The sequence below is a fragment of the Bombina bombina genome, chromosome 4 (genome assembly GCF_027579735.1).
Source record: "Bombina bombina isolate aBomBom1 chromosome 4, aBomBom1.pri, whole genome shotgun sequence".
Taxonomy (NCBI): Eukaryota; Metazoa; Chordata; class Amphibia; order Anura; family Bombinatoridae; genus Bombina; species Bombina bombina.
In genome coordinates, this window is record NC_069502.1 from 805472694 (window position 1) to 805499373 (window position 26680).

Genomic DNA, 26680 nt, shown 5'->3' on the forward strand with positions numbered 1-26680 from the left:
CTGTTTTAGCATATTCGTTACTCCATCTGTTGTAAGGATTCCAGTCCTGCTTTTACTTTTTGCCTCAACTTACCTTCCTCACCTGTACTTAAGGCATCACCCCGCCCCAAACAAGTGCTTAGTTGTTGAGTATTGTTTGCTGAAACCAGTGCTCTCTTTCTTATAAGCTATATACTTATCAAAAGAAGTTTTACTTCTACTACTTTAACATTTGGATTTACAAATACCAGCTGCAGTTTGGTCACAAAGGGACTAATAACAACTAGTCTCATTCATCCTGAAGATTGCTATTCCAAGAAGTATTAAGTTATTCAACTCCTCATCTCTACAGGAATTGCTATCTAATTTCCAACAGGAGGATTCTACCAACTACTACTACGGTATTAGTATCAAATCTAATTTACCTTGGATGCCTTAGGTAACGGCTAATTACAAATTTCATGTTTCCTTTTTGAACTTTTATAAACTGACTTTGTCTCTCAGAAATTGCTTTGTTTGCAACGAATGTTTTATTTAATTCTGTGAACTTCCTTTGAATACATTCTCATACCGGACAGTAACGGACTTTATGTGACGTCACACAGCATCATACATCTCAGCGTGCCATACAGCTCCTTATAACTCAGCGTGTCTCACAGCTCCATTTACAATCACTAGTCTGTGTTCAGTTTTCCACGCTGCAAGCCTTACTCTGTGTGCTGTGTCTCGCAGCAGGTCACGCCCCTGTCAGCAGCTGCAGTCTGTGTGTCTCACATCTCTCATGCCTCAGTGATTATTACAATGAACACTATCTCTCACATTTGGGTTTGAGCACAATTATTGTCAAAAGTTGTTATTAATAATAATACTTATTTTCAGCCTCTAAATATTTATATGGTATAACGATATAATATAACCATATAAAGACTTACTGCCATTACTTATAAAAATCACTCTGAATAAAACAGTCTATGCTGATATAATAGCCTGTACTTCAGTTGTGAAACAAATATAATTTATTTAGACTCTGCAGTTGTGATTCAAATAACCAAGGAACCTGATATAACAACTAAGCCATAAAATATGGATCCAGCAGAGCTTCCTCAAATTGTTTATAATTTAACACAAAGAGTTGACCAACTTAGTCAAGCCTTTAGAGAGTTACAATTAGAAAATGAAACTTTAAGAAAAGTAATAAAAGACACTGTCTCTATTAAACAGAGCCTTCCTGACAATCTGTCAGAACCATTTATTGCACCTCCTGATTTTTTCAATGGAGATAGGAATTTATACCGTCAATTCAAAAATGCTTGTCTGCTTAATTTCACCCTTAAACCTAAAACATACCCAAATGATAGGGTTAAAGTCCTTACAATGATAAGCTATTTAAGAGGTGAACCTCGCATTTGGGCAGACACTCTCTTTGAGACAAATAATGCTGTTCTTTCATCTTTTTCATCTGTTCTGGATATCATGGATGAATTATACTATGATTCTAACCTACAGTATACTTCTGAGAAAAAGATGAGGAACTTAAAACAAGGTAACAAACCTGTTGAATGTTACATAACAGAATTCAAGCAATATTCTATTGACTCTCAGTGGAACGCCATTGCTTTAAAAAACCAGTTCAGGCTTGGACTCTCTGACGCAGTAAAAGATGAATTTGCCCGAACTGAGTTACCTGAAACATTGGAAGGCCTTATGAAGCTCAGCAGGCAAATTGATAGGAGATTACGTGAAAGAAGATCTGAACGTCAATACCCTGAAATTGTTCATAAGAAGGATAAGGTTTTTAACCATCCCACTTCTAACAGTCCTCATACTGGTTCAACTGGTGCTGAAGCAATGGATATAAGTTTTTTCAGAGGACCTCTAACTCCTGAAGAACGTATCAGAAGGAAGACTAGAGGCCTCTGCATGTATTGCGCATCCTCATCTCATACTTTAAAGGATTGCCCATCTTTGCCACAGAACAAGAAGAGTAAGTACCATACCAATCTTTCTCTCCAGACAAAGCATAACAACCCTCTTCATTGTTCTTTACTTCTTTCTCTACAGTGGGCAAATAAACAACTGACCATTCCAGCCATCTTGGATACAGGAGCACAAGGAAACTACATAGACAGTTCTCTGGTTTCTAAAAATAAAATACCATTGATAAAAAAGTTGTCTCCTATTTTCCTTCGTGTGGTTGATGGCTCTGAGATATCATCAGGGCCAATTACACATCACACCATCCCGCTCTCTGTCACTACATTAAAAACACATCATGAACATCTCACTTTTGATGTAATCACTTCTCCATTATTCCCAATAGTACTTGGGCTAGCTTGGTTACAGCTACACGAACCTGATATTAATTGGAAATCCTTAAAAGTTCAATTAAATTCTGATTTCTGTCAACAGACTTGCCATAGAATTTCTTTTCACAGTTTATCCTCCACATCAGAAACTCTGATACCAGAAATGTACAAGCAGTTCTCTGAAGTCTTCAGTAAGAAGGAAGCAGATACCCTTCCCCCACACAGAATCTACGACTGCCCTATTGAACTGAAACCTGGAACCACGCCACCTATTGGACATTTATACCCACTTTGTCAACCGGAACTGGATCATCTAAAAACTTACCTAGATGAAAATCTAAAGAAAGGGTTTATCCGTCCTTCGGTTTCCCCTGCTGGTGCAGGAATGTTCTTTGTGCGGAACAAAGACCAATCTCTTCGGCCTATTATTGACTTCAGACAATTGAACAAAATAACCATAAAAAACCGATACCCTCTCCCTCTCATTCCTGAACTCATAGAAAGACTCAGACATGCTCAGATTTTTACTAAATTAGATTTGAGAGGGGCGTACAATTTAGTGCGTATCCGTGAGGGGGATGAGTGGCTTACCGCTTTCAGAACTAGGTATGGGTTGTTTGAATATCTAGTTATGCCTTTCGGCTTAACTAACGCACCCGCAACTTTCCAGTTCTTTATTAATGACATTTTCCATGATCTCCTTGACACATGTGTTGTTGTCTACCTAGATGACATTTTAATCTATTCCACAAATCTAGAAGAACATATCAAACATGTTAGTTGGGTTTTAGCAAGACTCCAAGTCCATCGGCTATACGCCAAATTGGAAAAATGTATTTTCCACACCAACAAAATAGAGTTCCTGGGTTACTCCATCAGCCCAAATGGGATTCAAATGCAAGATAACAAAGTGGAAGCAGTTAAAATCATGGCCCACACCTTCAACACGGAAAGAACTACAAAAGTTTCTTGGTTTCAGTAACTATTACAGAAAGTTCATTCGCAATTTTTCTAAAATTGCAAAACCTCTGACTAAATTAACTAGTGCTAATTGCTCTTTCCAGTGGACTAAAGAACAGGATGATGCGTTCAACTTCCTAAAGAATTCCTTTTCATCTGCCCCCATTCTGAAATATCCTGATCCAAACCTTCAATATACCCTAGAGGTGGATTCTTCAGATTATGCTCTTGGCGCTGTCCTCTCCCAAAGACAGTCTCCTACAGAACCACTACACCCAGTTGGGTTCTATTCAAAGATTATGACTCCAGCAGAGATCAATTATTCCATTGGGGACAAGGAACTTCTAGCCATTAAAAGAGCCTTCGAATTCTGGAGACATCTCCTTGAAGGTACCTCCCTACCTATAGTGATTTATACGGATCACCGGAATTTGGAATATCTACAAAATAATAAAACTTTATCTGGACGTCAAGTGAGATGGAGTCTCTATTTTAGTCGTTTCAATTTCCAAATCATGTACAGGCCGGGTTCAAAAAATGGGAAGGCAGATGCACTCTCTCGACGAGATCCAAGACCTATACAGGAAGACTCTCCTACTAGCATTCTTCCCCCTACTCGATTCCTTGCTATCCTATCTCAACAGGATAAGGAATACCAATCTGATCTTTCTTCAGAAGACCAAACCCTACTAGATAGCCTAACCCTCCAGGATGGTTTTTACTTCTATGATTCTAAACTTTATATTCCAGAACGTTTCAGACAGAAAATAATCAAAGATCATCATGACCCTCCACTAATTGGTCATCCAGGAATCAAACGTACACATGAGCTCATCTCCAGAAGTTACTGGTGGCCATCGATGAAAACCAGTATAAAGGAATATATACAACATTGTACAACCTGTACAGTATCAAAACCAGAAAGGAGACCTCCCTATGGCTATTTAATTCCTTTGGAAGTACCGGAATCTCCTTGGTCTCATTTGGGAATGGATTTTATAGTTGATCTACCACCTAGTTCTGGACAAACCACCATTTTAGTTGTTACCGATCATTTTACTAAAATGGCACATTTTATTCCTTTTCATAAGTTACCCACTTCCATTGAAACAGCATATTTATTTCTAAACCACATTGTACGATACCACGGGTTACCATCCATTTTAACTACTGATAGAGGAACCCAATTCACCTCACGCTTCTGGAAAGCACTCACTAAAGCACTCCAAATCGATCAAAGGTTAAGCACAGCCTTCCACCCTCAGACTAATGGCCAAACTGAGAGACTCAATCAGTGGCTTGAGCAATATTTACGATGCTATTGCTCATATCATCAAAATAAATGGACTTCCTTTCTCTCCATGGCTGAATTTGCCTATAACAATACCATTAACAGCACTACAAATTACTCTCCCTTTTTCGCCAACTATGGTTTTAATCCAAGGTTCACTATCCAAACGACTTCTACACATGACTCACCATCTGTTGATGTGCTAACACAAAACATAGCTGAAAATTTTCTACATTTACGAGATAACATCAAACAAGCTCAGGCGTCTCAGAAGAAATTTTATGATTTACGTCGTAGAGCTTCTCCGAAATATTCTATAGGGGACTATGTTTGGTTATCTTCCAAAAACATTAAAATGCACTTACCAAGTAAAAAATTGGCTGGATTGTTCCTTGGTCCATTCAAAATTCTACACATCATCAATGAAAATGCCGTCAGGCAAAACTTTTTTTAGCATATTTACATATGCTGATGTTTAGGATCCCCCCTTAGCCCCCAACCTCCCTGATCCCCCCTCAAACAGCTCTCTAACCCTCCCCCTCTAACGTATTGGTAGCCATCTTGGGTACTGGCAGCTGTCTGCCAGTACCCAGTTTACAATAAAATATATTTTTTATTATTTTTTTTATAATTTTCCTGTAGTGTAGCTTGCCCCCCACCTCCCTCCCTCCGAGATCCCTTAGATCATTTTTATTTATTTATTTTTTTCCCACTTTCTGTTAAAAAATTTTAGGCAGTGTAGCGGTTCCCACCTGCTCCCTACCTATGCGCACGCCCGTGCACGCGTGCACTCCCGTGTGCGCGTCCCGGTGATCCCGCCCCCCTCCACATCACACGGCCCATCGATGGCCGCCCACCCGCCTCCCAGACCTGCTACCATCTACCAACGATACCGGCCATCGATGTCCGGTGCAGAGGGCCACAGAGTGCATCGGATGGCCAAGGAGAGTTATTGCAGGATGCCTCGATGTTGAGGCATCACTGCAATAACCGGAAAGCGGCTGGAAGCGATCAGGATCGCTTCCAGCCGCTTTAAACCCTAATGTCGTACGTCGCTGGTCTTTAAAGACCAGGTTGTGTGCGACGTACCCTGTACAACATGCGTCGTTAAGGGGTTAAGACACTTATAAATTCACTTCTATTTTCAAATGTGCTTCATTCTCTTGGTATCCCTTGTTGAAAAAGAATACGCACTTATCCTACACTAGTGGGAGCTAGCTGCTGATTGGTGCCTGCACACTTTTGTCTCTTGTGATTGGCTAACTAGATGTGTTCATCTAGTTGCTAGTAGTGTAATGCTGTTGCTTCAGCAAAGGTAAATAAGATAATGAAGCAAATCTGATAATAGAAATAAACTGGAAAGTTGTTTAAAATTGTTTTCTTATGTGAGTTATCCACACAAATTATTTGCTGCTTTTCAACAGACCAAGCACTTTAGAAAATAACTTCAGTTTGCATTAAAACCCAAATATGGTAAAAAGTAATGATCTCAAATGTAACATATAAGATGTTTGTACCATTTTTTATTACATACAGCAACACATTAAAGGGATAGAAAACCCCAAAATGTTCTTTCATGATTTGGATACAACATACAATTTTTAAACAACTTTCCAATTACTTCTATTATCAAATTTGCTTCATTCTCTTGTTATCCTTTTCTGAATAAATTGCAGTGCACTACTGGCAGCTAGCTGGACACATCCAGTAAGCCAATCACAAGAGACAAATGTGTGCAAACACCAATCAGCAGCCAGCTCCCACTAGTGTAGGATATGTGCGTATTCTTATTCAACAAGGGATTACAAGAGAACAAAGCACATTTGAAAAAAGTGAATTTAAAAGTGTCTTAAAGTTACATGCTCTAGCTGAATGATACAAGTTTAATTTTAAAACAGAAGAGAGGGAGACAGCGCACATCCGACTCAAGGTAGTAGTTTATTTGATGAAAGAAGACACACACTAGTAATAGAACTTATTAGATGGTAGATAAAAATAGGCCCCAAAATAGTGTGGTATTAAAATTCACAATAGGAATATGGCAGCATCAGTCCAATCGGAAGGAGCCATCTACGTTCAGAGGATTCAAAAGTTCCCGGCTATTGCTACGAATGCGGGATTTACAGGACTCTTGAGAAGGCCGGGCCGTCACCGGCGAAACGCGTTGAGCTTTTTGGTCATCCTGTGGATCCGTAGCACCAGCTGGAAGGACGCTCAGTGACGTGTCCTGTCAATCACGCATTCGTAGCAATAGCCGGGAACTTTTGAATCCTCTGAACGTAGACGGCTCCTTCCGATTGGACTGATGCTGCCATATTCCTATTGTGAATTTTAATACCACACTATTTTGGGGCCTATTTTTATCTATCATCTAGTAAGTGCTATTACTAGTGTGTGTCTTCTTTCATCAAATAAACTACTACCTTGAGTCGGATGTGCGCTGTCTCCCTCTCTTCTGTTTTAGCATATTCGTTACTCCATCTGTTGTAAGGATTCCAGTCCTGCTTTTACTTTTTGCCTCAACTTACCTTCCTCACCTGTACTTAAGGCATCACCCCGCCCCAAACAAGTGCTTAGTTGTTGAGTATTGTTTGCTGAAACCAGTGCTCTCTTTCTTATAAGCTATATACTTATCAAAAGAAGTTTTACTTCTACTACTTTAACATTTGGATTTACAAATACCAGCTGCAGTTTGGTCACAAAGGGACTAATAACAACTAGTCTCATTCATCCTGAAGATTGCTATTCCAAGAAGTATTAAGTTATTCAACTCCTCATCTCTACAGGAATTGCTATCTAATTTCCAACAGGAGGATTCTACCAACTACTACTACGGTATTAGTATCAAATCTAATTTACCTTGGATGCCTTAGGTAACGGCTAATTACAAATTTCATGTTTCCTTTTTGAACTTTTATAAACTGACTTTGTCTCTCAGAAATTGCTTTGTTTGCAACGAATGTTTTATTTAATTCTGTGAACTTCCTTTGAATACATTCTCATACCGGACAGTAACGGACTTTATGTGACGTCACACAGCATCATACATCTCAGCGTGCCATACAGCTCCTTATAACTCAGCGTGTCTCACAGCTCCATTTACAATCACTAGTCTGTGTTCAGTTTTCCACGCTGCAAGCCTTACTCTGTGTGCTGTGTCTCGCAGCAGGTCACGCCCCTGTCAGCAGCTGCAGTCTGTGTGTCTCACATCTCTCATGCCTCAGTGATTATTACAATGAACACTATCTCTCACATTTGGGTTTGAGCACAATTATTGTCAAAAGTTGTTATTAATAATAATACTTATTTTCAGCCTCTAAATATTTATATGGTATAACGATATAATATAACCATATAAAGACTTACTGCCATTACTTATAAAAATCACTCTGAATAAAACAGTCTATGCTGATATAATAGCCTGTACTTCAGTTGTGAAACAAATATAATTTATTTAGACTCTGCAGTTGTGATTCAAATAACCAAGGAACCTGATATCTGTGGATAACGAACCCATTGATCTTTGCATAGCTGCACTCCGCTAAACCCGATTGAGAATCTGATTACCCTCCGATTGAATAACATTGCTGTGTGGGCATATTTTATGTTTCTACCATATTTCAGGAAACACGTTGTCTGGTAATGTAGCGCAGCTCAAATGGGCGAATTTCCCCATTTGCAGGTGAGTGATAAATAACCAGCTATTACAAGTGGCTGGTTCTTGCTACTGCGAGCTCACGGTGACAATTAGCGCTCAGAAAATTAACCAAAGATCAGATATCTGGTTAATTTTCTAAAAATGCCACAAATACCTCCAAAAATAGAGGGTCTTTTAGTTTTTTGTGGAGAAAAGTAGCATTTTTTTCCTTATAAAAAACAACTACACTAGGCAGATTTTAGGGGTTAAAGTGGCGGGTGTGGGGCGTTAGGAAAAAAAAAACGGCACTGAAAAGTGCTTTTACATTGTGATCTATGGGAACTGTGTGTTCCGAGTAAATATATATATATTTTTATATGTATTTGCTTGTATATATATATATATATATATATATATATATATTTATATTTATGTGTTAATATGTAGATTTACACATATTAACACATAAATATATATGGATATAATCATATACAGATATATTTATAATTGCTGCCCATCGCTGTGCAACTTACCCCCTTTGCTGCACTAGGTTCTCATGCCATGTCTCACGGCATGGGAACGAGGCTCCCATTTGGCACATACATTCGCTGGTATTACTCAGTGAAGCGCAAATATCGCTTTTGCAAAAGCGATATTTAGCGCTCCACTTGTAATCTGGCCCTAAATTGGTGCTGTTTGTATACATATGTCTCAGGGCTATAAATCATTTTGAGAGCATGTGACCAAATTGGTGACAATCCTCTAAAAATTTTTTGTGTGGCAATAGTTTTATATTACAGTGTAATGGGTAACAGTGAGCAGAAAAAAAACTTGTATTTATTTTTCACTACCACCAATGTCTTCACCGTCTGCAGCACACCAGGCTTTATGGTTAGTTGTGCAGCACATTGTCTAATTATTAAGCACTACACTGCAGAACTAAAGGCTGGTGTACTGCAGGGGGCGTAGCAGACATTGGTGCCAGTGAGTGCAAAACATTATGTCATTAATAAGGAGTTTTTCTATAACCATTGTCACCAGTTCCATATACTTTATCTATCTCACCCACACACCTCATCCCCAGCACCTTATATACACACACTTAACAGAGATTCCTACTTACATAGATGGCTAGCTGAGTCAATATAAACATTACCAAAAACTATATTGGGCTAGACTGTAAATGTTTGACTATAGGAGTTGGTTCTTATAAAGTACTTACTAAATTCCAACAGTTATAGTGGCACAAGTGTTGTGGAACCAGCTTTATTGACTGATTTCTCTTGGGTAAGTGTGATTGGGAGTCCATGCTACATTGCATCCATAAGCATTTTTCATGTATCTGCTGAGTGACATAGTGCATGCTCTCAAACCTCTTAGCCAGCACAGATGGGTTGCTCCTATATAGGTCTAAATATAAAGAAGGATATTGCTAGACTCGTAATACTATATGCTAATTAGCTTTCTCCTTTATTAACAGACCTCTAAACATATAATGTGTTAACCGGTGTCAACTAATATAGTAATAGCACCTGTGAAACTATTAGGGTAACTTAGTATAGCACAAACACAAACTAACTACGGTTGTGCACTTAAAGGGACATGAAATCCAAAAAATGTCTTTCATGATTCAGATAGAGAATACAATTTTAAACAACTTTCTAATTTACTTCTATTATCTAATTTGTTTCATTCTTTTGGTAACATTTGTTGAAGGAGCAGGAATGCACTTCTGGTTTCTAACTGAACACATGGGTGAGCCAATGACAGTCAGTAAATATAGTAAATATATGCAGCCACCAATCAGCAGCTAGAACCTAGGTTCTTTGCTGCTCCTGATCTTACCTGGATAAACCTTTCAGCAAAGGATAACAAGAAAAGAAAGCAAATGAAAAAAATAGTGTTTTTCATGTCCCTTTAAGTCAATCCCAATATACTATAGTCAGTCCTGCTAACTGGGAGTCTCCCAGTAATGTAAGATGTCTGCAAGATCTAAGCTGCAACTAAATTAAAACTGTGTTAAACTGCGATATAAACCACAAATAGTTGTTTACTATATTGATCATCTATCTTATATGATACAGAGTGGTTTGAGAAAATATAATAAAACCTAGAACTCTATTTTGCTTCACCTTCAGAATAAAGCAAGAAGGCTCAGCTTTGGACATATAATTACCTCTAGATCTCTAGCAAAGAATAGGAGCTTCAACCCTGGCTAGAGGGCCTGTTACTAAACTGTGGGGATTCTAATGGTTTCATTGCTACACAGCCCCAACACAAGAGGAGGGCTAGCATACATATTGTCCCATCTCAGTCATCGTAATGTACAAATCACAAAGGAGCAAGTGCTAGTAAGTAATTCTTACATGCATACAATAAAATTGTATATAGGGCAAAAAGAAACCAATTCATTTGATGCGCTTTTTCATCTGGAAGACCAGGCTAATGAGAAAAGTTGAAGGTATACAACAGGTGACAGTCGTCTTAGACGTTAGATCCCAATATCAACAGTGAACTCAAGGATTCAGACCACATTGAAAGTTCCATGTAGTAGAGAGGCATCTTAGTGAATCTTAGTGGGTTAATATCTATGTGATTATGTTTCATTGTTTTATTGCTATATCACTTTTACTTTACATCCCATTAAAGTATAAGTGCATTCAACTTTGTCATTCACCCTTGTCATTCCATAGAAATCAGCTAAAATCCCACTTAATCTCTCACGCTGAATCTGATACTCTATTTAGGGAATATATCTGGTAATTATCTGTGTGATATGTCTCATAGTTTGGTCACTATGATACTTAACTGTACATCCCATCAAAGTCTATGGGCATTCTATTTTGTCATTCACCCTTGTCATTCCACAGAAAATAGCTATAATCCCATATATACTCACTTAGAATATGCTATTGTACTTGGGGAACATACCTAGTAAATATTTATTTGATATGTTTCATAGTTTTGTTGTTATAGCACTTTTAACTTTACATCCCATTAAAGTCTATGGGCATTTCATTTTGTAATTCACCCTTGTCATTTCATAGAAAGCAGCTATAATCTCACTTTCAGAATATGCTACTTTACCTGGGGAACATATCTGGTTAATATCTATTAGATTTGTCTCATAGTTTTGTTGCTATATCACTTTTAACTTTACATCCCATTAAACTCTATGGCATGACATCAACGGCAATAGGGGGAGGTAAGTGTAGCAATCTGGTCTGATTACGGGCCTGCCAACGGCACTTACTCAGATAGACATGTTGCGACTTGTTCTCCCCAGCCTTTGACCTTTATCAAAAGCCATAATTTAGACCCCACAAAGCCTGCAAGAGGGTGGGTTATTACATAGAAGGGGATCTGTCTAGTGTGCTGCAGGGGAATTTTCAGTGGTGCAAAAAAGCAGCCATCTTGACTCATTTTACCCAGACCTAGCAGTGACGATCATCAACTTAATCCCCACAGCAGACACACTACAATTAACTTCTTGGGTGCTAACCATTATTTGCAAACCTAGTATATTTTATTTATATACAGTACCCACGTTCATGAGGGGATATTAAGCCTTTCCCTGCCGCATAGGATACTTGCATAAAAGGCCCAAGTATAACTTTCAAGACACACTGGTTATTTGGACCTTTTGAAGGCTTAGGAAACACAATGATAATGAAGCTGCTTATGGCCGACTAATTAATAAACTTTATGCAGTACCTAGAATAATATCTGGCATTTGTCTTCTCATGCCCAGTACAAACTACTATGTATTCAATCTCACAATTATCCTCTTCAGAGGATAACCTCCAGCTACCAAAATTAGTAGTCTGAACCCTGGAGAATATATCTATACATGAGGGAGACGCTAATATAAGAGATTGAGTGGCAGATGATAATATGTGGAGATTGCTTCTTCTCAATTTTTCCAGTGAACCAAAAGCGAGCTACATACACATACAGTATATACATCAACCCTGGTGAGACTTAAAGAGATACACACCTAGGCAGAGGTGAGTGTTAAGATGTGAGGAGACTAACCATAGTCAAAAGAATCCTCTCTTCAGCAAGGGTGGAGTAGAGAGGGGTCACCTTTATTGTTCCTATAGCTATATTTTCACTTCTTAGACTACTTCAACTCCATCATATAACTGATTGGCTGTTCCATTCAGCAATGTCGTCTAGAAGACCAGTGAAAGGGGATAAAACACCCAAAGTACCTAATATGAATGCTTTCTTTAGATCGTCTCAAACTCCAAAAACACCAAATTCTGCAGCTACAGGTTCCGATGATCCGGAAGAGAATGACACTGATCCCATACAAATGGAAAAAGACCTTACTCCAGCAACAAGAGCTGATCTGAGGAATCTGGTTTCCAAAAAGGATATATCTGCAAACTTTGAGAAGTTGTGGAATAAAACAGATAATATGCACACTTCTGTAACCAACAGTCTCTCTGAAATCAAATCTGAGATAGCCGATCTAGGAGGAAGAATAGACAGATTCTATAGTTGAGGATCTCAATGAAGTGTCTCAATCAGTTGTGTCTCAACACCAGTTAATTAATGAGATGCAGGATAAGTTAGAGGATCTAGAGAATAGGAGCAGGAGAGACAATATTAGACTAAAATGTGTACCTGAATCTATCTCCAATTTATTATTATAAATACCTGATAATAATAATGATACCACGTTAGGACATTGAATATGTTGTCTGCCACTCAAAACATTTATATGCAAGTGCTGTTTTAACAACACTTTCATATAAGTTCAATATTGTTATAAAATGTTTATACTAGTACCCAACAGTTGGGTTCTTCATTTTTTTCATGTGATATGTGTACAACTAGTATAGTTATGTTTATTTTGTTATGTGTTTAAGGATGCCGGGACTCTGGGAGGCCCATCTTTGGAACTCAGGTACTTTACTACTTATAAGGCTACTCACTGCATAAATAGAGGTATAGTTTACTTACAATCAGCAACATGTGATATGTTCATTTTGACAAAAAAAATGACACACACCTTACACATTGTTTCCCATAATGTTCAAAGTCTGAACTCGGATATTAAACGCCGAACTGCCTTGAATCAATACAATGCTCTGGGAGCAAATATACGGCTAGATTACAAGTTTGGCGTTAGCCTTAAAAAGCAGCGTTGAGAGGTCCCAACGCTGCTTTTTAACGCCCGCTGGTATTACGAGTCTTGCAGGTACAGGTGTACCGCTCACTTTTTTTCACAACGCGAAAATACCGCAAATCCACTTACGTCAATTGCATATCCTATCTTTTCAATGGGATTTTCCTAATGCCGGTATCACGAGTCTTCCTAAAAGTGAGCGGTAGACCCTCTCCTGTCAAGACTCCAACCGCATTTTAAAGTCAGTAGTTAAAGGGACAGTCAAGTACAAAAAAAACTTTCATGATTTAAATAGGGCATGCAATTTTAAACAACTTCCCAATTTACTTTTATCACCAATTTTGCTTTGTTCTCTTGGTATTCTTAGTTGAAAGGTAAAACTAGGAGGTTCATATGCTAATTTCTTAGACCTTGAAGACTGCCTCTAATCTGAATACATTTTGACCACTAGAGGGCATTAGTTCACATGTTTCATATAGATAACATTTAGCTCATGCACGTAAAGTGACCTAGGACTGAGCACTGATTGGCTAAACTGTATGTCTGTCAAAAGAACTGAAATAAGGGGCAGTCAGCAGAAGCTTAGATACAAGATAATTACAGAGGTAAAAAGTATATTAATATAACTGTGTTGGTTGTGCAAAACTGGGGAATGGGTAATAAAGGTATTATCTTTCTTTTTAAACAACAAAAATTCTGGTGTTGACTGTCCCTTTAAGAGTTTTACACTACAAAACTGTAGCATAAAACTCTTAACTAAAGTGCTAAAAAGTACACTAACACCCATAAACTACCTATTAATCCCTAAACCGAGGCCCCCGCACATCGCCGCCACTTTAATAAATGTATTAACCCCTAATCTGCCGTCACTAACATCGCCGACACCTACCTACATTTATTAACCCCTAATCTGCTGCCCCCAACGTCGCCGCCACTATATTAAATGTATAAACCCCTAAACCTAAGTCTAACCCTAACACCCCCCCTAACTTAAATATGATTTAAATAAATCTAAATAAAATAACTACAATTAAATAAATTATTCCTATTTAAAAATAAATACTTACCTATAAAATAAACCCTAAAATAGCTACAATATAACTAATAATTACATTGTAGCTACCTTAGGGTTTATTTTTATTTTACAGGCAACTTTGTATTTATTTTAACTAGGTAGAATAGTTATTAAATAGTTATTAACTATTTAATAGCTACCTAGCTAAAATAAATACAAATGTACCTGTAAAATAAAACCTAACCTAAATTACAATTGCACCTAACACTACACTATAATTAAATAAATGAACTAAATTAAATTAATTACAATTAAATAAAAAAACTAAAGTACAAAAAAACCCAAAAAACACTAAATTACAGAAAATAATAAAATAATTACAAGTTTTTAAACTAATTACACCTAATCTAATCCCACTAATAAAATAAAAAAGCCCCCCAAAATAAAAAAAATCCCTACCCTATACTAAATTACAAATGGCCCTTAAAAGAGCTTTTTGCGGGGAACTGCCCCAAAGTAATCAGCTCTTTTACCTGTAAAAAAAGTAGAATACCCCACCAACATTAAAACCCACCACCCACACAATCAACCCTAACCCACCCCATCCCCCCTTAAAAAAACCTAACACTAACCCCTTGAAGATCACCCTACCTTGAGACGTCTTCACCCACCCGGGCCGAAGTCCTCAACGAAGCCGGGCGAAGTGGTCCTCCAAACGGGCAGAAGTCTTCATCCAAGCCAGGAAGAAGAGGTCCTCCAGACGGGCAGAAGTCTTCATCCAGTCGGCATCTTCTATCTTCATCCAGATGACATCTATCTTCATCCATCCGGCGCGGAGCAGCTCCATCTTCAAGACATCCGGCGCGGAGCATCCTCTTCCATCGACGGCGACTGGAACAATGACTGGTCCTTTAAATGACGTCATCCAAGATGGCGTCCCTTGAATTCCAATTGGCTGATAGAATTCTATCAGCCAATCGGAATTAAGGTAGAAAAAATCCTAATGGCTGATGCAATCAGCCAATAGGATTGAAGTTCAATCCTATTGGCTGATTGGAACAGCCAATAGGATTGAGCTTGCATTCTATTGGCTGATTGGAACAGCCAATAGAATGCGAGCTCAATCCTACTGGCTGATTGCATCAGCCAATAGGATTTTTTCTACCTTAATTCCGATTGGCTGATAGAATTCTATCAGCCAATCGGAATTCAAGGGACGCCATCTTGGATGACGTCATTTAAAGGACCCGTCATTGTTCCAATCGCCGTCGATGGAAGAGGATGCTCCGCGGCAGATGTCTTGAAGATGGAGCCGCTCCGTGCAGGATGGATGAAGATAGAAGATGCCGTCTGGATGAAGACTTCTGCCTGTCTGGAGGACCTCTTCTTCCCGGCTTGGATGAAGACTTCTGCCTGTCTGGAGGACCACTTTGCCCCCGGCTTCGTTGAGGACTCCGGCCCGGTTGGGTGAAGACTTCTCAAGGTAGGGTGATCTTCAAGGGGTTAGTGTTAGGTTTTTTTAAGGGGGGATTGGGTGGGTTTTAGAGTAGGGTTGGGTTTGTGGGTGGTGGGTTTTAATGTTGCGGGGTGTTGTACTTTTTTTTACAGGTAAAAGAGCTGATTACTTTGGGGCAATGCCCTTTTAAGGGCTATTTGTAATTTAGTATAGGGTAGGGCTTTTTATTTTGGGGGGCTTTTTTATTTTATTAGTGGGATTAGATTAGGTGTAATTAGTTTAAAAACTTGTAATTATTTTATTATTTTCTGTAATTTAGTGTGTTTTTTTGTACTTTAGTTTTTTTTATTTAATTGTAATTAATTTAATTTAGTTCATTTATTTAATTAATTATTGTGTAGTGTTAGGTGTAATTGTAATTTAGGTAAGGTTTTAGTTTACAGGTAAATTTGTATTTATTTTAGCTAGGTAGCTATTAAATAGTTAATAACTATTTAATAACTATTCTACCTAGTTAAAATAAATACAAAGTTGCCTGTAAAATAAAAATAAATCCTAAAATAGATACAATGTAATTATTAGTAATATTGTAGCTATCTTAGGGTTTATTTTATAGGTATTTAGTTTTAAATAGGAATAATTTAGTTAATTGTAGTTATTTTATTTAGATGTATTTAAATAATATTTAAGTTAGGGGGGTTAGGGTTAGACTTAGGTTTAGGGGTTAATAACTTTATTATAGTGGCGGCAACGTTGGGGGCGGCAGATTAGGGGGTTAATAAATGTAGGTAGGTGGCGGGGACATTGGGGGTGGCAGATTAGGGGTTAATAATATAATGCAGGCGTCGGCGATGTCGGGGGCGGCAGATTTGGGGTTAATAAGTGTAAGATTAGGGATATTTAGACTCTGGGTTTATGTTAGGGTGTTAGGTGTAGACATAAATTTACTTTCGCCATAGGAATCAATGGGGCTGCGCTAGGAGCTGAACACTGCTTTTTTGCAGATGTTAGTTTTTTTTTTCCAGCCGGCTCTGCCCCATTGATTTCTATGGGGAAATCGTGCACGAGCACATTTAGCCAGCTCACCGCTACCGTAAGCAGCGCTGGTATTACAGCGAGATGTGGAGCTAAATTTTGCTCTCCGCTCACTTTTCTGCGGCTAACGTCGGGTTTCAGAAAACTCGTAATACCAGCGTTGTTTGTAGATGAGCGGTGAGCATAAACTGCTCGTTAGCACCGTACGGCTTTACCGACAAAACTCGTAATCTACCCGATATTGTTCTTGCAAGAAACCCACTTTATTAAGGCACAAATTACCCGCTATTGGGCTAGACGCTATACCAACCATTATCATGCTACAGCCAATACTAAAAAAAAGAGGAGTTTCTATTCTCATTCACTCCTCAATAAATTTTATTCACAAATTCACTATAGCGGACAGGGAGGGTAGATACCTAATTCTGAAATTCCAACTTATTAATATGGAGGTAAAGACCAAAGATGTAATCGCATGATCAAACCTATTAAGGATTCCCTTTCTTCTTACACTCAGCCATCAAACCCACAAAAGTGACTCCGGATTTCATATAGAAAAAACGACTTTCTTATAACAAAATAAAATGAAGTCCGTAGTCACTTTTGTGGGTTTGATGGCTGAGAGTAATGCTGGGGGGAGCCGGTTAGGTCCGTGAATCTCCATGGTATTTAAAGGCTGACGGTGGGGCTGGGGGAAGCTGGGCTAGCATGGAGGCTAATGTAATAATTTATGTTCCAAAACATTGGACTTCTTATTTTGATAGAAGTTAGAACAATCACCTTCAGCCAGCAGTGAATCTTCAGCGCTGAGAACGCTCTGGTGCGCTACACCCACCAATGTCTACATCACAATGCTGATGGGAGCCGGCTAGTTTCATGAATCTCTGGTGTTTGACGGCTGACGGTGGGGCTGGGGGAAGCTGGGCTAGTATGGAGGCTAATGGGATAATTTATGTTCCAAAACCTTGTGCTTCTTATTTTGATAGAAGTTAGAACAATCACCTTCAGCCAGCCTGGCTATGAATATTAAAATGTAATGGGCAGAAACGTGTCCCTATTGGATGGGGCACGGAAATAATTTTACATAAACCCTGCCTATTTTTATGGGAGGTTGTTAATTCTCAATTTACACAAATTAAAAAAGTTAAATCAAACATATTTAGAAACTTTGTTTCAGTAAAACAGTAGGTTTTATTTTATAACATATAATTATATAATTATAATAATGACTTATTTTCTTAATATTTTACAAAGACTTCTAACCCTTTAAGAGAAGGAGTGGGTTCCCAGAAGGATCTCTATTTGTTTGTTTCAGTTGTTATTGTATCACCTGGTTTCCCCCTCCCCCTTTTTGCTACTTTATTGTATCAATAACAGTCATTCTTTTTCAGATATATCTCTATAGTCTTGAAACAATTACTGTAACTGTTTTCCAGACAAACACATACAGACACTTCTGGATCCAACAATATTTTATACAAAAACATCTGTGTACTTTCAGAACCAACTCTTTTTTTACACAAAAACAGCTGGATCCTACCAGATCCATGTCTAATTTAGACAGATATACACAAATGTAAGTGTTTTCAACACAAACGCATTCAGACACTTATGAATCTAACAATATTTTACACAAAAACATCTAGGTCCTTTCAGAAACAACACATTTTGTTTGTGTGTAAATATAGCACTAGATTCAGCATAGAGTTAGTTCTGGTAGGATCCTGATGTTTTTGTGTACAATAGTTTGGATCCAGGAGTGTCTGGATGTGTTTGTGTTGAAAAGACTTGGGTTTGTATGTACCTTTCTAAATTAGACTCGGATCCGGCAGGATCCACCTGTTAGATGTAAAATAGAGTTGATTCTGGTAAGATCCTGGTCTTTTGGTGAACAATAGCATTGGATCCAGCAATGTCTAGATGAGTTTGTATAGAAAACTTTTGGATTTTGTATGTGTCAGTCTAAATTAGATATGGATCAAGCAGGGTCTGTCTATTTTTCTGTAAAAAAAAGGGTTGGTTCTGAGAGGATAATATGTTTTTGTCTAAAATAGCAATAGTTCAGGCAGTGCCTGGATGTTTTTGTGTGGAAAGCACTTACATTTATTTGTGTCTGTCTAAATTAGACATGGATCAAGCTGTTGCGGATATTTTTCTGTAATAAAAATGTCAGTTCTAGTAGGATCTATATGTTTGTTTGTTTTTTTAAATAGCATTAGATCCAGTAGAGTCTAGATATGTTTGTGTGGAAAACATTTGGATATGTGTGTGTCTGTGTAAGTTATCCATGGATTCGGTAGGATCCAACTGTTTAGCTGTTAAAAAGAGATGGTGCTAGTAGAATCCAAAAATGTCAAAAATAGTGATGGATCCACCAGTGTATAGTTGTGTTTGCATGGAAAACACTAAATTAGAGATGGATCCAGCAGAATGAGCCTTTTTTCATTAAATAGAGACGGTTCTGGAAGTTACCAGATGTGTTTGTATAAAATAGCATTAGATTCAGCAGTGTCTGGATGTGTTTGTTTGGAAAATACCTGAATTTGTGTGTGCGTCTGTCTTAATAGGACATGGATCCAACTGTTTTTCCGTAAAAAAAAGGCTTGTTCTGATAGGATCCAGATGTTTTTGTGCAAAATATTGTTGGATTCGGAAGTGTCTGGAAGTGTTTGCGTGGAAAACACATCAATTTGTGTGTATCTGTCTAAATTGGACATGGATCAAACAGGATCCGGCTTTTTTTCTGTAAAAAAGGATTGGTTCTGAAAGGACCCAGATGTTTTTGTGTAAAACATTGATGGATCCAGAAGTGTCTGGATGTGTTTGTGTGGGAAACATTTACTTTTGTAGGTATCTGTCTAAATTAGACATGTATCCGTCAGGATCCGGCTTTTTTCCTATAAAAAAGTGTTGGTTGGGAAAGGGCCCAGATGTTTTTGTGTAAATAATTGGTGGATCCAGAAGTGTCTGGATGTGTTTGTGTGGAAAACAGTTAAATTTGTGTGTATCTGTCTAAATTAGATATGGATCCGGCAGAATCTGGCTTTTTTCTGTAAAAAAGTGTTGGTTCTGAAAGGACCCAGATGTTTTTGTGTAAATAATTGGTGGATCCAGAAGTGTCTGGTTGTGTTTGTGTGGAAAACACTTACATTTGTGTGTATTTATCTAAATTAGACATGGATCCGGTAGGATTTGGCTGTTTTTGTGTAAAAAAAAAGTGTTGGTTCTGAAAGGATCCAGATGTTTTTGTGTAAAATATTGGTAGATCCAGAAGTGCCTGGATGTGTTTGTGTGGAAAACAGTTAAATTTGTGTATATCTGTCTAAATTAGGCATGGATCCGGCTGTTACGCACAACCCCATTAAAGTATATGGGCATTGCATTTTGTCATTCATTCTTGTCATTCCTTTTAGTACATCCACTATCTGTCTCATAAACACAACCCTTTATAAACACAGAACGGTGCCATCTATCACACACATCACCTCTCCCCAGCACTTTATACTGTACACAGACAAATAACACTATAGAGAGGTACCATCTATCTTACACTCACACCACCTCTCCCCACACATTATATACAGACATATAACACTATACAGGGGTACCATCTATCTCACACTCACATCACCTCTCCCCAGCACCTTATACAGACATATAACACTATACAGAGATAAAGCTATATCCCTCACACACACAGCACCTTATAAACAGGCATATAACACTATAGAAAGGTGCCATCTATCTCACACTCACATCCCCTCTCCCCAGAACCTTATACACAAAAATATAACACTGTAGAGAGGTACCATCTATCTCACACTCACATCCCCAGCACCTTATATATTGACAAATAACACTATAGAGATGTACCATCTATCTCACACTCACACCACCTCTCCCCACACATTATATACAGACATATAACACTATACAGGGGTACCATCTATCTCACACTCACATCACCTCTCCCCAGCACCTTATACAGACTGACATATAACACTATACAGAGATAAAGCTATCTCCCTCACACACACAGCACCTTATAAACAGGCATATAACACTATAGAAAGGTGCCATCTATCTCACACTCACATCCCCTCTCCCCAGAACCTTATACACAAACATATAACACTGTAGAGAGGTACCATCTATCTCACACTCACATCCCCAGCACCTTATATATTGACAAATAACACTATAGAGATGTACCATCTATCTCACACTCACACCACCTCTCCCCACACATTATATACAGACATATAACACTATACAGGGGTACCATCTATCTCACACTCACATCACCTCTCCCCAGCACCTTATACAGACTGACATATAACACTATACAGAGATAAAGCTATCTCCCTCACACACACAGCACCTTATAAACAGGCATATAACACTATAGAAAGGTGCCATCTATCTCACACTCACATCCCCTCTCCCCAGAACCTTATACACAAACATATAACACTGTAGAGAGGTACCATCTATCTCACATTCACATCCCCAGCACCTTATATATTGACAAATAACACTATAGAGATGTACCATCTATCTCACACCACCTCTCCCCAAACCTTATACAGGCATATAACACTATAAAGAGGTACAATCTATCTCTCTCTTTTACACACAGCACTTTATAAACAGACATATAACACAGTAGAGAGGTACCATTAGTATAAACACACAGCACCTTATACACATAAAACACTACAGAGCTGCACACACAGTGGATTACACACATGACACAGTTACGCTCTGTGAATTACACATATCACATTATGTACTTACCGCACTATAAACACACCAGGCAAGAAGCCCGCCCCGTACAAACTCAAAGAAAGCTGAATATCTCCACCTACCCACTCCCTCCCCTTGCCTGTACCATGTGACATATTTAGGTCCTTTAGTGTTGTCGGATCTAGCCACTACCAGATAACTGTGTGCTGTACGTAGACCTTTGTTAGTGGCTGTGTGTGACACAGGAGGAAGCGGCGTCACAGGTAAGGGCAGCAGCTTATTGTCTGAGGGGGCTGTGTGTGACAGCTAACGGAATCCGCTTGTTGTGTGAGAAGGGGGGCTGTGTATGAGGGAGACGGGGAGAGGGTGAGGAGTGGGCTTTGTAAAAGAGAGGAGGGTTAGATGGTGAGGAGGGGGTTGTGTGTAATCGAGAGGGGGCTGTTAGGGAGGGAAAGGGGTTAGAGAGTGAGGAGGGAGCTATTTGTGAGGGAAAGGGGTTAGAGGGTGAGGAGGGAGCTGTTTGTAGGGAAAGGGGTTAGAGGGTGAGGAGGGAGCTGTTTGTGAGGGAAAGGGGTTAGAGGGCGAGGAGGGTGCTGTGTGTGAGGTATAAGGGGTTTAGAGTATGAGGACTAGGAGGGGGCTGTGTGTGAGGTGGTCTAAGAGGGTGAGGATGCAGATGTGGGGGGGGGTTAGAGGGTGAGGATTAGGAAGGGACTGTGTGTAAGAAGGATGGTGTGAGGATACAGATGTGTGTGAGGGGGAGGAGGGACTGTGTCTGTGTGAGGTAGAGGGGGGGTAGAGGGTGAGGACTAGGAGGGTGTGTGTGAGCGGGAGGGGGTCTGAAGGGGTGAGGATGCAGATGTGTGTAAGGGGGAGGAGGGGACTATGTGTGAGAAAGAGGGGTTAATTGATGCAGGGCTGTGTGGTACAGGGTGAGGTAGAGACCGTGTTTTAGGTAGAGGGGGGTTATTTATGAAGGGGCTGTGTGTAAGGGAGAGGGGTTAGAGGGTGAGGACTAGGAGGGGGCTGCATGTAAGGGGGAGGAGGCTGAGGATGCAGTTGTGTGTAAGGGGAAGAAGGGTGAGATGGGGGCTGTGTGTGAGGGAGAGGGTTTAATGGATGAGGAGGGGACTGTGTGTGAGAAAGAGGGGGACTGAGGGGTTGAGTGTGAGTGGGTTGGAGGGTGAGGAGGGGGCTGTATGAGGGAGTGGGGTTAATTGATGAGGAAGGGGCTGTGTGTGAGGGTGAGTGGGTTAGAGGTTGAGGAGGGGGCTTTGTGTAAGGGAGAGGGGGATTAGAAGGTTTGGAGGGGGCTGTGTGTTAGAGGGTGAGAACTAGGAGGGGGCTATGTGTGAGATAGAGGGGGTCTAAAGGGGTGAATATGTGTGTGTGAGGGAGAAAAGGGTTAAAGGGTGAGAAGGGGGCTGTGTGTGAGGAAGGGGGTGTTAATGGATATAGAGGGGGCTGTATGAAGAAGAATGAGGTTAGAAGTTAAAGGGATACTAAACCCAATTTTTTCTTTCAGGATTCAGAAAGAGTATGCAAATTTTTTTTTAATTTTTTTTTTTTATTGAGGTAAACATGAGGCATACAAGTGAAAAATCACTACAAGTTTCAAATACATTACAATGTCAAAAGATTGTGGCAGATACAAGAAATAAACATTAGGAAACAATGTTATCATGCAGTAGGAAAATAGTTTGCCATATTAAATGTGAACCTTCCTAGGTACCCAGAAGGCCACTCTTGGACCTTATAACAAAATGAAACTAATAATGAAGGTTATACTGGACTAAAGGAGACCTCTTTTAGGCCTCAAGACAAACCTAATTTTTTTGTTTTGTTATTTGTATATATATATATATATATATATATATATATATATATATATATATATATATATATATATATATATATATATACTAGACGGATTAAACAGCACTACATATGAATAACTGTAAAAGCTTATATGCTATAGGTAACTACAGTGTAAATTCTGAGGAGGATCACTATACTATCTAGTTGAACTAGACCTGGGATAAATACTTTGTTTTGAAACTACATATAGTTACAACTCAATGATTTTCAAATGTTTAAGTTGTTAATACTATATGAGCACACAAATCTAGTAGTAATAAGAAAAGGCAAGAAGTGCAATACACCATCAAGTTATAAAGAGGTCAACAGCCATCGAGACTAAAGAAAATTATAGTATCAGCACCATAACAGTAAACATATAGTATATAACATGGGGTACCTCATTGCAGTTGTATTAGTATATACAGTTACACGTATTGATAGATAACATAATGCATATCTACTGCATGATCAGCTATTCAATATGGTGAATTTGTGCTTTCTACCAGTAAGCAAGGATTAACACTCCAGCCACTCTCACTTTCAGGGTTATAAGATTAAACTGATTTATTTGATGTATAGAAGTCTCTCAACTGTATATCAAGTACAAAAACCAGAAGTAGAAAGTGTGTGTGTGTATGTGTATATATACATACTGTGATCCAGACAATTTGTATGCGTAGGAATTACATTTACCCCAGTGGTATTTTGGTAAATCCAAGGGTGTAGAAGTCTATACAAATAGAGACAAACTTACTTATGAGATCTGTAAGGATATAAATAAGTATTTACAAAGTGCTATATGTATACATATCAAGCCAGTGATTGTCAGTCATTCCCGTGCTCATTGTGAGATACATAAAGTTCAGTCCAAGCATACCATAAAAAGTATTGGGAAGCGCTTGTTATTAAAGCAGACCGGACAATAGACACTACTGTAACACCTAGTTAGATTAATAAAAAATAGTGGTGCAGGGAGTTTATGACTACCGCATAAGAGTCATCAACTGAGGCTGTGAAATACATGGATTGACAGTAAGTATTAAAGTCCCCCGGCATCAGGTTTGGTTGCCTTCATTTAAAGGGACACTGTACCCAAAATATTTCTTTCGTGATTCAGATTGAGCATGAAATTTTAAGCAACTTTCTAATGTACTCCTATTATCAAATTTTCTTCATTCTCTTGGTATCTTTATTTGAAATGCAAGAATGTAAGTTTAGATGCCGGACCATTTTTGGTGAACAACCTGGGTTGTCCTTGCTGATTGGTGGATAAATTCATCCACCAATAAAAAAGTGCTGTCCAGAGTACTGAAACCAAAAAAAAAGCTTAGATGCCTTCTTTTTCAAATAATGATAGCAAGAGAACGAAGAAAAATTGATAATAGGAGTAAATTAGAAAGTTGCTTAAAATTGCATGCTCTTTCTGAATTACAAAAGAAAAATTTTGGGTACAGTTTCCCTCTAAGGAAAGTCCGACTGTGAACAGATAGCATTGCGCTCAAGGAGTGAAACTATAGACAGCCAGATTAGGGAAAAGGTAGTAGAGGGTTAAGATTTATGGCAACAAGGATTATTCCCAGACTGTTTATATTGTAACTAAGGACTCAGCTGACTCCCACTTTAAATTTTCTGACAGCATGCCCATGCTCTGCTCGTGCAAGCAGATGGAACTGAGCCCTGACGGATAGATCTCCAAGGAGTCTGTGACTTCCTAATTTAAGATAAGAGGATAGCCGATGTGATGTATCTCTGCAAGTGTCAGGAACGGCAGATTCATGCAGGATTAGCTTGCTATTGGGAGATGCCGTATTGAGGGTATAGCAGCCTCTGGACGCATTCTCTTGCTCAGAAAGGGCAACTCCATTGAGTAGTGGAAGTTATGAGGATTGGTCTTTCCCACAAGCATTTCTCGGAGGTAGCAGGGAAACCTCTTTGTCAAAGTGGGTAGAAACAAGGGAGTCAGGATTCTCCTTCCTGCCTAGACCAGCTCATAGTCTGTGGACGTACCCTACATCTGCGATTGCTGTTTTTTTATGGAGCTCCTGGGTTGGGGGGGACAGACTCGCTGCAGACAACTGTTTCACCGCCATCTTGCACTCATTTTGAGTAGACCGGAATGCCTTCTCTATCTCGTTGATAATCTGAATTCTGTGCTCCTCTAGAATAGCTTTTAACTCTGCTATAACAATGTATGTGTTCTTCATCTTTTCAATAGGATAGTATATCCAATGCAGCGTAAAAGCTGCTTTTACCCCGATTATGGTTGCGGGGGGGGGGGGTGTTGAGACCTTTTTCTCGTAAAGGCTGCCGTAGGCCTCAACTCTCCGGATCAGTCGGTCAGTGTAGATATCAGCTCAATCTTGTATCCGATAACACAGTGGAGCTTACAAGCCTCAAAAGTCCCCGAACAGTAAATAGATGGCTTCATAAAAAGCTGATAAGTGGCAAGTTTTAAGCATATCACACGGAGCAACCAATTTTGCATCCATTCAAGGTGCCGCCCAGAGACACACCCCAGAGCATGCAATTTTAAACAACTTTCTAATTTACTCCTATTATCAATTTTCTTTTTTTTTTTTTTTAAATATTATTTTTTATTGAGTTTTCATATTATAAACATAAATTATACAAAGAAACAAGTGCAAAAGAACACAGAGATAAACATTTCTCGTACATTGACAGAAAACCATATTCTTCTTTAGAATTGTATCTGTCTTTCATATATCTGACTAAACCATATAAACTCGCCTAACACACTATGACTCAAGACAGGACATCTGCCATATCTGAACACATATTAGGTCGTTTCTATTGACTAACTCCCCTAACCGATTCCTGTAGTTTCCTTTGTTCAGATAGGATCTTTAAATACACATATAAAAAGGGAAAAAAAAAAAAAAAAAAAGAATAAAGAATCACTCCACACTGTCCCCCACTCCCCACTAGGACTCCAGAGTCAACACCCCATGCACTGGGGAAATTACCGGCCAATATTTGCAATTGTACGTAAACAGTATCCCTAAGTGGTTTAACCAACGTAATTTGTGTCTCTAATGGGAATGATAAGATATTTTCCATTGCTTGAAAAACTCAGCTAGTCGTCTGTCGGATTTTGTAAGTTCATCTGATCTTGCGTGAATTGCATGGTCAGAGCATTCTTAAGCTCTTTCAAGTTCGGCATAATTTTAGCTTTCCAAGCTCTCAATAACATAATACGTCCCAGCAATATGATAAAATTAATTAATTTGACATTCTTAA

General features: G+C 38.8%; 2 protein-coding genes across 2 annotated transcripts in view; one reads left to right on the forward strand and one right to left on the reverse strand.

The window, feature by feature from the left end:
* Positions 1 to 21638, reverse strand: part of LOC128655613 (gastrula zinc finger protein XlCGF71.1-like) — a 65437-nt gene extending 43799 nt beyond the window's left edge. Inside the window, exon 1 of the mRNA XM_053709204.1 lies at positions 21614 to 21638. The gene's annotated coding sequence lies outside the window, so the exon portion shown is untranslated. The remainder of the gene's footprint in view (positions 1 to 21613) is intronic.
* Positions 21639 to 21743: 105 nt separating this feature from the next.
* Positions 21744 to 26680, forward strand: part of LOC128657886 (gastrula zinc finger protein XlCGF66.1-like) — a 57518-nt gene continuing 52581 nt past the window's right edge. Inside the window, exon 1 of the mRNA XM_053712314.1 lies at positions 21744 to 21825. The gene's annotated coding sequence lies outside the window, so the exon portion shown is untranslated. The remainder of the gene's footprint in view (positions 21826 to 26680) is intronic.